Source organism: Diuraphis noxia, unplaced genomic scaffold (assembly GCF_037042655.1).
Source record: "Diuraphis noxia isolate RWA-SAM2 unplaced genomic scaffold, SU_Dnox_SAM2 contig0004, whole genome shotgun sequence".
NCBI classification, from domain to species: Eukaryota; Metazoa; Arthropoda; class Insecta; order Hemiptera; family Aphididae; genus Diuraphis; species Diuraphis noxia.
The window spans coordinates 35,258,707-35,272,037 of record NW_028301714.1 but is presented as its reverse complement, the minus strand read 5'-3'; positions in this window follow the sequence as shown (position 1 = coordinate 35,272,037).

The window sequence follows — 13,331 nt, the reverse complement described above, 5'->3', positions numbered from 1 at the left end:
AAACATTAAAATAATAACGAAGTTCGCGTGACGATACTCGTAGAACTTGTATATTGTCGCAAATAAATTTTTTTTTTTCATATGTTTCGGTTGTCGGTGTCACGTTGTTCGCTGCAGCGATCGGCCGATCGAACGATAAAGCACTCAGAGTAGAAGGTTTATTTTGCTTTTTTTTTCGAATTGGCTTTGTTTAGTATAATATAACTTCATTGAACAATTAATATTGAATATTTACGCGGCACTGGTAGTTTAAAACAGAAATCGGCGATGAAAATTATCGCTCAGCCGTTGCCTATGGCGTGGTATTAAAAGCTGTCGCTAATTTAATTTTACCCATTTTGCTCCTATATCGTCATGTTCTCTGTAGCTAAACCGTATACCTATATTATAAGCCTATACGGTTCACATAAAACCGTTTATTATAATATAAATTACACATACACGTAAAAAAAAACAACATACGTACCTATATAGTATAACATAATACCTGGATCTATAGTAACAGTAAGTATACCTAACCATACACTATCCGACAGCGTGTGTAAATAATTTCGTCTCGACGTGCTGAGCGTCGTTAAATCGACACATTTCAATTTGTCGGTGTGCAGAGCAGGTTGGCGAACGCTCAAGATAATGTCACTAGAGTCTTTATAATATACAATGTAAGGTATATATACGCATAAAAAAAATTACATATACATGCTAATTTATGTCGGTTATTAATACGGTGATTTTATTTGTTATATAGATCTCCCCCCCTCCCGCACACACACACACACTTTGCAGTATAATGGCTTTTAACGGACGACACTGCTTCAGCCGAACAGAGTCGTGTTTGCAGTGTTTGCACACGACGTCTCCCCGCGGGGTGCACTGGACGTTAAAATAATATAATAATATATTATTAGGTATATAGTATCCTTCTCTCATCCTGCTCGTCTTCGTGTACGTATCGTTAATTCGTATAGGGATCACATCTTGTATTAAAATAATCTAGAATAATATTACGATATTGAATCATTTAAAATATTAATAATAAGTACCTACCTACCTACGTTTGGTGACGTAATTCGCGAAACGCGTGGAGACTTCAATAGGAAATTTTAAACGCTGCACGTGCCGCACTTCGACCGTGAACCTAATATGTACTGAAGTCTAATTAAAGACATTATTTATAATGTCACGTCGTCGAGAAAAATGAATCGTTTTCGAATAGAACGGAGTGGCTATTACAGCTGCAGGTCCAGATTATCGGGACAAGAGAGCAAAAAAACAAAACAATATTTCGTCGATTTTTCAGGTGTGTCATTATCGAGGTACTCCGACTCCGTGCATATAATATAGGTTATATAGGTATTTATGTATATTTCTTCCGGGTCGCACAGATTAATCGTCCCAGATAACGATGGAGAGCGGAAAAGGAGAAGAAAATCCTATCGCACAGACCGCATCGCATCGCTCTGCGTGAAATATAAAGGTTTTCGGGCCCAAGAATAGTCACGGGCAAGCTATAGGGCCGTATAAAGGGAGTCAACTGCCGTTTGTATATTATAATATACTACCTATATATTGTTATAATGGTGGCCGAAGATTCGGTTCTATTTATTGTAAATAAATTACAATAATAGCCTCACTCCGAATAAGATCAGCTATTAAACTAAGCCGATAAACGCGATAAATTATCGCGTTGGGTTATCGCGCATCTTTGTTTTAATTATTTACTTATTTAACGGTATGTCATTATTTTCATTCGTCGTCGCATCATTATCGGTCCTGAAAAAATAATGGACAACCATTAACTGATTATAAAATATATATATATTGATATGCTTCTCACGAGTATAACATAAATTGGTGGCGCTTAAATGGATAAATACAAAAATAATATTGTAAATCAAGAGATCCAATAGTCGATAACCACAGTTTCTCAACCCAATACAAATCAACACATATGTATATGGTAAGTTATGTTTTAATAATACGAGTTTATGTTATAAATCAAATGAAAAGTAGCCAGGTGTATATCTATGTACTCGTTTGTATTATTGCACGCTAATGTATTTATACTTTCAGATTGATTTTGTCAATCTGGTTAATGCAGTTAGTTAATCGATCGGCAATATTTGAATTTCTGGTTTACTTTATTTATTACTGAAAAAATCGAAGCACTAAATGCCCTAACGTATAACCGAATGAGGTTTTTGTAACACCAGCGTGTGGTGTTTTCGTCAGTAAACTGCAATCTGCACGATTTTAAGAACCATTTTTTTAACGCTCCGTCATCGGCACCATCTAAACGAACCGCAAAGGGCGCAAAGTTTCATAGCGTACCCGAAATTTGAATTGAACAACATTGTCATATTTTAAGGAATAAATAAAATAAATGTCTTTAAATGTAATCTACGAATTGCACGCGAAAAATCATAAATCTCGCGGTCGGGTCGACATGAGCCACGTGCGCCATTCAAGTACCGGACGTTTACGCGCGTACACTGTGTAGTTATTTTCAGTAAGTTTTATGGGGTTACTACATACGCTTCTTATAAATTATAATACAATATTTTTATTTAACGTGGTCTGTGTGAGCGGCTCGTTAAACACAATCAAACACGACTTCACAGTTTTCCGGAATTCGAAATTCGACTGCAATAAAACGGTCGGAACGCGTGTCGTATAATAAAAATTTTTTTTACACTTTTTAGTTTTAAATTTACGATTCAGAGACCGGACGGCACACGACTCGTGTATAATGCACACACACACACACACACACACACACACACACACACACACACACACACACACACACACACACACACACACACACACACACACACACACACACACACACACACACACACACACACACACACACACACACACACACACACACACACACACACACACACACACACACACACACACACACACACACACACACACACACACACACACACACACACACACACACAAGACACCGTGTTTTTTTTCCGCGGCGTCGGCGGTGGTGCTGACAATAATACTTTATAATAATACGCACGCGGCCAACACGCGACTTCTCCGGAGGGTGTAATAATATTGTTAAGGTTACCATTTTTTTTCTCTCTCTCACTCTCGTTTCCACAACTCCCCGTTCCCCACTAAATCTATTCTCTCTAATTGAAGAGTTGTGTTCGGAAAACCATAACGTGCGACCGTTGTTCGTTGTCGGTAGGTACATAATTTAAAACACCGTCGCGATGTGGAAGAGGGTTAAAAAAAAATAATAATAAAATAACAACGTGTATAAAATATAATAATATTACAGTATATATTATTTTATAACACATGAACGTGTATATCGTCTAGTCGGACCCGAGACTCTGAAACATACGTCCGAACAAAACATAATCTGTGTAGACTCTCCGATTAGCGACCCCCGGTGGGAGCTACAGTATATAAATATGTGTACAGGCTACGACGGCATAATATTTTTGACTACCGTGTTTTATATATTCTTATGTATAGCGTGGTCGGATATTATAATGGTTGTATTATTAGCTTTGTAAAACAATTTTCTAATACGTGTGTATCACACCAGGCCGCCGAAAACGACATTAAACCCAACTCCATGTGAAACAAATTATATATATATTTATAGATACGTCCTAGAATAAGTAGGTACCAACATAATTTAAGCTTAATAATCTTTGACGGAAAATAGATCGTACAATACTACTCGTATACTAACAGAAGATGAGCCTATGCTGAACGATTCATATTATAGTGAACTAAACTCTCGTGTAAACCGTATAGGTATAGCCGGTATAGGTATATTAAAGTTTATAATATAATATTATGCGTATGCCGGCCTATTCTAAATTCTATAATATCCTACATTGTTGTTAAAAATTAAATTTGATTTGTATAGGACAGTTCTAATGTAAATGGAAGCATCTACCTATTATAGGTCCCTATATGCATAATACTTTATGTCTGTATAGAATATACTGCAGATTCAATGCAAATTTATTTTTAAAGGAGGGTAAACACGATTTTTTAGTATACTCAAAAGCACTTCAATTTATTTGTAATATATATATATAATATAGGCTTACACGTATCAAATCGTAATTTATAGATAATAACTTTGGGAAAGCCATTAACGTTTGACTTATTCCCATCGGAGTTCCTGACATCATGGTGGCCTTGGTGGCATTGGGAAAAAAAATATTTTTTTTCACTTTTTTACGCATCGTTAATATTACACGAAGCTAAATTTGCCGATTTTTTACCAGTTATCCGCAGGGAAAAACTTTCACCCCACTTTTTTCTCCGTTGAGTGGACTTTTTTTGTTCCAGGTACACGCAACACAACGAACGAGATGTCAACAACAACGGCATCGCACAACAAAATTAGACCCTTCTTGGGGTGTTCCCGCGGGCTGACCAGCTCCGTTACCGGCCCCGACGAGTCCTGAGGGAACACCGAAAACACGGTGACCACTAAGGGTTGGATATTTTTTCCATGCTCTTTTTCTGAACAGTAGGAAATGGATTATATATTTTTTTTTTACCTTCTCCTCTGTTAATGTTAAAATGCTCTATCTCACTGACAAAGGTCATATTTAGGTAGAGAACGTGTGTATATCCTCATTTTTCCGCTTTGAAACTGCCTTTCTAAACATCACTGTCTTTATAGACTTTATTATAATATAATAACAAAAAATAATACCACAGCAACAATTCAAATCACAATTATATTTTAGCAAAAATTTAAATTAAATAGTATAATCTTAAAAGATCTATAATATGTTTTTATATTTTAACAAAATCACCAGAGAAAACGTTTAATAATTATTGGCTAGCCTATCGGTTCATAAAATGTTGTATGCATTAGGCATAGGTAAATTATATATATATAATTAATTTTACTGGTCATTTGTAATCTGCATACTATAGCTATATACAGGGTGATTTTTTTATCATGAACCACTCATTATTTCAAAAAGTATCAATGTTTTTTAAAATATTTTTTTACAAAGTTTCATATTGTTAAAAAAACAACGTTTTTATGAAAAAATTATATTTTTTAATATTTTTTATCCTTATATTTTTTTAAGTTTTTTACTTTTTTGAATGGCAACATAGAGTTTTAATTTCATATTCCAAAGCAGAATATTTTTCTAAGTATTTTGATACGTAAAAATCGAATTTTGGACGAGTAGTTCATGAGTTATAAGTATTTAAAGTTTAGACAAGCGGAGTAGTGGACAAACATTTTGCGGGGTAACCCCGTACCACTCCACTCCGCCAATCTAAACTTTAAATACTTATAACTCATAAACTACTCGTCCAAAATTCGACTTTTACGTATCAAAATACTTAGAAAAATATTCTGCTTTGGGATATGAAATTAAAACTCTAGGTTGCCATTCAAAAAAGTAAAAAACTTAAAAAATTATAAGGATAAAAAATATTAAAAAATATAATTTTTTCATAAAAACGTTGTTTTTTTAACAACATGAAACTTTGTAAAAAAATATTTTCAAAAACATTGATACTTTTTGAAATAATGAGTGGTTCATGATAAAAAAATCGCCCTGTATATATAACTGCAATAATCAAATTATTTTAACTATCAGGTATAGCTAGGTATATAATTTACACTACATTCAATATTAAAAGATAAAAATTAAAAAGTAAAACATAATTAGATTTCTTTTCTTTCATTATTTATTGTCATTTTAAAAAGGAAAAGATTTTTTATTTAAAAAAAAATGACTTATTATTTGTGTATGATATTATTTATATTACATTAAATTGATTTATTAAATTTGCTCAACAAGTATTTATATGCAATTAAAAATAAGTAATAATTTTCAAACACGGTTGAGCTGCTTTAGAAAAACCACCATTTGAAATTTTAACGGTATTTAATCATCTAACCTTAGTAAGAATGTTCAATTAAAACAAAACGACTGTTTATCATAATAATTGGAATATTAATTAAACACAAAGGTTATGTCAATTGTCAACGAAACACCATCGAATTATAAAAAGGTCGTTAATCATGGTTATGTCTTTTAGAAAAGGCACCCTCTAGACTTGGGATTTTTTTTGTTGAAGCCTTGCCGAATTAAACACCGTATAAGGCATTGGTCTTATAATATACTATAAAATCAATGGTATAAGGTTATCAATGTCGATGCATTTCAGCCGTCCTTAAGACAGTGTTGTCGCCACTCTGCCTGACCTGTTTATTTAATTCGCACCGATTAGCGCGATCTAGTGATGTTACACTATCTCTATGATATAATTAAGCCTTAAAACCACTTTTTTTTTTTTAAATAATATAATTTAATAGATTGAACTCTTTGTTGTTATACTTCAATACTTATGTAAACAATAATAATTACTAAATGTAATGACACGAAAGGAGAAAAAGCACTTTTTAAAAATTATATTTATTTTTGTTAAATACTAATAAAATGACAAAAGATAAAAGTTAATATTTGCCACATCCAGCAAGTAGATGCATTAATTTTATTAATTAAACAACTGAACTAATAAAATATAAAAAAATTTTTTTTTTCTTTTTGAAATCCCTAGCAATTATGATAATAGTTATTAAATTTTATATTGAGGTACTGAATATATTGTTTTTAAATATGAATGAATGTTGGAAACTTAAAATTAAAGTATTCATATTTTCACTATTTATTTTCTCTTCTTTGTTCTACTGAGATGCTATTTTGTTTTAGATATAACGGTTCTTAAATATTTTTTATTTTTTAATATATTAATTAAATAATATAGCATGAGTATTGAATATATTTATATGTATCTGAATTAAATAATTTTAATCAAATGACCAAAATCATATCAATGATAAATATACGTATTTGATGAGTAGGTACAATAAAAGTTATTATTGTTCTTGTCGTTGTCGACCCTCATCATTATCACTTGTTTATCATAAAATATATAATATTTTTATCTAAATAAAATTTAAGTACACCACTACTACTAACATTTTAACTTTTAAGTGAACAAGACTCTTTACATAAGCGTGCTCCACGGGACGTGCCCTCTCACCTGCCAAACCAATAATCCGGGAATAAATCAAATATATATTATACATGATATGATAATTACTAATAATCAATGTGTTGAACCAATCCGTTGGATCGTAATTCAAAACAAAGATAATACGTTTCATAGAAATTATGGCAAAGAACGAAAACCGCGGTGTAGGTATATTCAAGGACTCGATGTGTCTTCCATTTAGTCGTACTTTATAAAACAGGTACCAACTGTGATATATATGTTATGATATAGTATATTATTATGTACATTATGTACATTGTCTATAGCTTATAGTTGACGGCACTTTTAAAAGGAGTCCAAACAGCTGTTAATTCAAATTATGACATAATCGACATTTGTTCCAACTGCTATCTTAGTGTCCTGTCAAATTCAACATACAATATACTCACATAAATCCCTTAGTCATAAAGATAAAAAACATAATATATTTATCCAATAAATACATACGTTTTATATGGACTGCGGGTCATTGCAATATTAGAGGAAACGAAGAAGCAAACAAAACAGACCGAAATGCTATAAGTGATAACCCTAATTCCTTAACACTTTGTCTTATGTCTCCATTTCTCAGATTTCTCCAACTGATATAATCAGGAACGTTGACAAACACTGCATGCAACTATGGAACTCAAATTGGCGTAAAGTTACCGAAAATAAACTAAGGGAAATAAAAAACTCGGTCGAATTTTGGCCAAAACTCAACTATTCAAATCGAAAAGAAGTTATTATAAACCGATTTGATATGCTACCTAATGGAAAAGACCTAATTTCCTACATCTACATGTCGCTCTTGCAATTCGTTCATTACAGTCAAACACATCATAATCGGCCACTGCCAAATCTTCACGGAGGCCAGAAATGAATGTCAAATACCTATTCGAAGCTATAGGACTCTATGCTGATATACAAAAAATAATCACATTAAAAAAAAAAAATTTTACGTACAATTTAATTTAACTTAATTTTTTTTTAAACATCATTGTAAAAACTCCTTATGTACAAAACTATATAGTCTAATTGTAAACTAATAACCTTGATGTTGATGCTGTAATAATAAAAAAAAAAGTTTATGGCCATTCTTAATTCACAGGAGTGCAGACGTGCAGGCGTGCTGCAGCTATAGCGCACAATATTGTATCACTTTATATCTGTGCAGGGACGTCTCAAAAACGGCAAGTGCGCGCGTAAATAAACAGTAATTTTCTGGAGTGGTTTTAATCCAAGATGGTCGGCGTTGTCATCGAAGCTATATAGGTAATACACATACTACCGTGTATAGGTATATAATACTTGGTCGTATATAGTATTTAATATTCCGGATGTGCCGCTCCGTGCTAATGGCGTGTATTTATACTGAACTCGCACTCCACGCTGTAGTATATACATAATATTATATTGTAACCAACGTTTGTATATAAGTAAAACACACACACATATAACTTATATACATATAGTGTCGATGCAATGTCCTCATGGGAAATCGGCGACGGGCTCTCCGATTAGCTTTGGCTGGCTGCAGGTTGGCTTGCTGTTTGAGGACTGCAGCGTGTCGGTCACGTCCCCGGCGGTGTCGTTTTCGTGTTTATATGCATTATGGATTCACGACGACTACGTCACATATAATAATAACGATGATAATAATATCAAAATATTGTACGCCGCGAGATATTTCGTGCTAAACTGCTATATACAAGGGACAGGGGTACGACACAAACGATAATATAACTACGACGCCGTTTTTTTTCCGGCGAGGGCGTATTAAATTAATAATAAAAGTTACACCGTGAAGACGTGCACGTTTATAGTATATTATATAATTATTATACACACTACACTTTTGTGGGGTGTGCTTTTGCGTGTTTGTCACCGCCTAAAAACTTTTTTTTTTCAATTATATGGCCTAAAGAAGTTGTCACTTCATCATGAAAGACACGATGATTTATTTATAATTTGGAGTACTTACTTACATGGGCATACGTATTTTTGTTCACTTAATCTTGAAATAAAAACTATTTAATCACCTTTATTTTTGTGTTTTTATTTTAATTTTACTTGAAATCGATCACCACCTTTAAAATGTTGACTTTTATTATCCAATTAAATATTATGATTTTAAAAACTAAAAATTTAAAAATTTAAAATCATAAACATGTTTCATCAAAGATTTCAAGTAAAGTTTATAATAAATTTAAATATGTTTTCATATTTCTTATTGTATTTTACTCTGTTTATCGACCTTTGTACGTTGTACAAAATGTACATGCTTTTTAATGAAATGTCACGTGTGACTATGTAAGAATGCACCAATAATTTCGCATAATAGTTCCACTCACTAACGATCAGTATCATTTTTATTTCTATATGCTCAAATTCACTCAACAGACATGCGCAGGTTCTTAGGAAATCGTCTGTATTAAACTCTTTAAAAACGGTCTGTACTTATTAAATTATTTATTAAATTATTTTTCAACCACATTTAACTTATTTGTAAAATTAATTTGTGTAAATATTTTATAAGATGAATATTATTTCTTTCAAATAGTGACGTAATAACTAATAGTAAGTCATAAAGTTTGAAAGTTTCGCACGGGTATGTACGATGTGAAAATTTCTATATACCTACCTGAATTATATTTATTTACTTTCATAATAAGGTTAAAAAGTTAGTGAGATTAGAGTGTTAAATCATATAAAGCCTTGATCTGTTGCGGATTTGTCCCTTATGTGGTATCCTTAAACCTATATACTCAAATTAAAATCGAACTAAAAACTATTTATACATCAATGCGATGATTGAAATGTTTATTTCAAGTGAGAAAAAAATGAATTTTTACTAAAATTTTAACCCTGATAATAATTAGAAGAACCCCACGACCAATATTCATAATAAATCACATGAAGAAATAAATAAATAAAATAAATTTGGGTATAAAACTAGGTCATATAATAATTTATAATATATATTAAGATTTCATATTCACCTGTTGAGTTTTATGTGTGGTGATGATTTTGATGGGTAATAGACTAACCAACCGAATCCATTTTAGTATAATATGGTACTTTCTATAACAGTCATTATATTATTTACTTACTTAATGTGCTGGCAGAAAGGACAACCACACGCACGTGTATATAACGTAGGTACCTATATTAAATATTAAATATAAATTATATAGAAGGTATCCGCGGTGTGCACCGCGCTGCCGTTGTGGTATCGCTTTTACGGTTTTTACGACGTCCGTTTTATTCTCGTTCCACTACTGTAGCAGTAATATGCGGTGACGAGAAATAGTTACGAGGGTGTGTCGGGGGGAAAGGAAGGGGGTGTTTTTCGAGGATATAGGCTTGACCATCAAGTTGGTTAGCTTGAACTGTCGTCATCGTCGGCCGTACACGCAAAACCCCTTTTGCCACCGCCCTTTTCCCTACCGATCGGTAGCCGCAACCCTTGCGTGGATCAGGACGTTACATGATTTTCTACTTAACGGTCGTGACTGGAGGATAGTATCGGTGTATTGTTGGACATCGAAAAAACTCAAAGGCCACGCGGACGTGGACCTGGTGGGCGGCGCGGGGTCGAAGGGATGAGAAAAAAAATCTAACCGCCAACACTGAGACAGCTACCCCGCCGCCCGCCAGCCCGAAGAAACGTGTTGAATGTGTCATCCGGTGTCCCGGCGGGCCGTATTTGGGGGTTTGTCCATTAGACTCAATTAGAACGGAGGATATTCCCGTGTCCGGAACCATAATTTACGATACGCGAGCGAGTATGTGTGTAAAAGTGTGTGCGGGTGTGTATATATCTACCGTAATTGACAGTGCGCACTTCTTTAAAATCGCGTCGTCCAAAAGTTGCGATGGTGGAAAATAAATGTGTATTATTGTATATTTATATAAATATATATATATATTCCAAGTATAATAATAATATCATTTTACTGCAGCATATACGACTGGCACAGTAATACGAGAAGAGAGAAGCTACACAAACAGATAACCATGTAAAAATATTTTTATTTTTTATGCATAATCCAGACATTCTCACGTTAGTTTAAAATCATTTAAATACACCGTAGAAATTCCTCCACGAAATCATGATCGTTGTAGTCGAGTTGGAACCAAAGTCTAAAAACTAATCCAAATAGGAAGTTTATTCCTCTTTATGCTTAATGAGATAAAAATATCTAAAAGCAAATAATTTTTTTGTTATAAAATTGTTATGAGATGACAGTTCTTTTAATTTGTCACTGTCAGTTCAGATATAATACAAACATTACAAAACTTCAATAATATATTACAGCGAAGTCGAAATAACTTTATTTGAAGTTAATATCAATACATATTACATATGTATAGGTATATAGGTGCATAACTTATTTTATATACATTTTTACTCGTGGCTACGCACTCGCACTATACATATAGGTACCTACCTAATATAGACTATTATCGCTATTCTACACTGTAGTATTATAGGTACTAAGTTAGTTATGATATCGTTCAAAGTCGCAGAATTTATTAGGATATATCAGATTAAATGTAATTATTACTTCGATTGTTGATACAATAATGCATAATTTGGTTTTTTTTCTTTCATTTAGACACGTGCAGACAAATGACGATGCGTCGACGGAACGTTTGAGTTGTGCTGTACGATGTAATGTGAGTACTGAGTATGTATACAACGTTTTTTTCCTTTTATTGCTTTATAAGATAAAACGAACGATATAAATAAAACATATAAGTCTATGAAAAAGAAAATCTGGTCTCCTGAGAATAGTGTTGAAAACGAACGTCGACGTGTCACTGTGTTATATTTTCTACCTCGTTATCACATCCTATTGGTTGGTTGTCGGGGTCGGACGCTGTGCTAAGTCCACGATCCTTAGACCTTAAGACATCGCACATAGGCCCGTATAGTCCAATCAAGCATTCGAGAAAATCTCAAAAGGCCACAAACATTTTGGACTGATATGAGAAATTAGCCACAATGCCCACGTAACGGTTTTATAATGACAGCTATATAATGAGTATATATTACAGTCAACAAACGTGATAAGATCATTATGATTTATTAATATTAAAATTCGTCCATTATTGGCTACTATTGCAAATTACTGGTCGATTGAAAAATATTTCTCGAACTTCCGAGACTATACAATCAGGCCCTGATCGCACATGCCATATTATTATATACATAGGTACCGAGTTATAATATTGTACGAATGATGCTCTTGTTTCCAGTCATCTGCGGGTTACAAAGTCTTATGCATTTTTATTTATAACCTTTTAGGTTTACAAATGTTATTAATAATACATAATATAATATTATGGCGTGGAATTGTACATATTATACTGAGAGATACTTTTTTGAAGGAATTAAACTGTTTGGTTTTGGTAAACAAATTTGTATTATATTATATGGGTTTATTATTTGCGGATGAACATGCGCGACACTACTTCGCCACCCGTTGTCTATTATACCTATTCTCATTCACCCATGAAGAATCGACGTGGCAACTTTATCTCCAGCTCCTCCGGCATACTATAATATAATACTAGTGTGCAATTTATTGGTAGTAATTAAAATCGTAAATAATATTTATAATTTCTGCAAGCAAGCGGGTAGACAAAAGGCCGAAATATATATTATATTATGCCATCGCTGGCCTAAGAACGCGCAAAATCGTATTTTACGTGCTTGCCGTGCACGCCCCCTTCGCCACAGATCGTCACACGTGAAAACAATGAAAACTTTGAGGTGATGACTGTTTTCCGGGGCAAAGACTACCCCGCCCGTTCAATAACACACGCGCTCACACTCACGTCGATCGCACTCCCCACACACTTTATGCGTATACGCACGTACGAATATCCATCCACTCACTACCTCCGAGTTTGGGCCACCGGTTGATTGATTTGATGACAGCACGAAATAACTAGTATTTCCATCACCTCTAGATTTGTGCAATCGCTTTACCCAAGCAGCTGCAGGCAATTATTCGGAGACGCAGATTCGTATCCAATATCAAGGCCGTAAAAGGCCCCCGCTCGAAATTTTTAAAAATATAAATATTTTAGTGGTTAGATAATGACAAGTGTTCAGTGATTATATATTTTTTTTAATGTTGGGCCCCTCCCCTTCCCGATTTTTTTTTATTTATAGCCTTGTATAATGTTATTGCTATATATACTATCGTCTATATATTTTGCGTATAGCATGGTAATAAAGTGATTTCAGT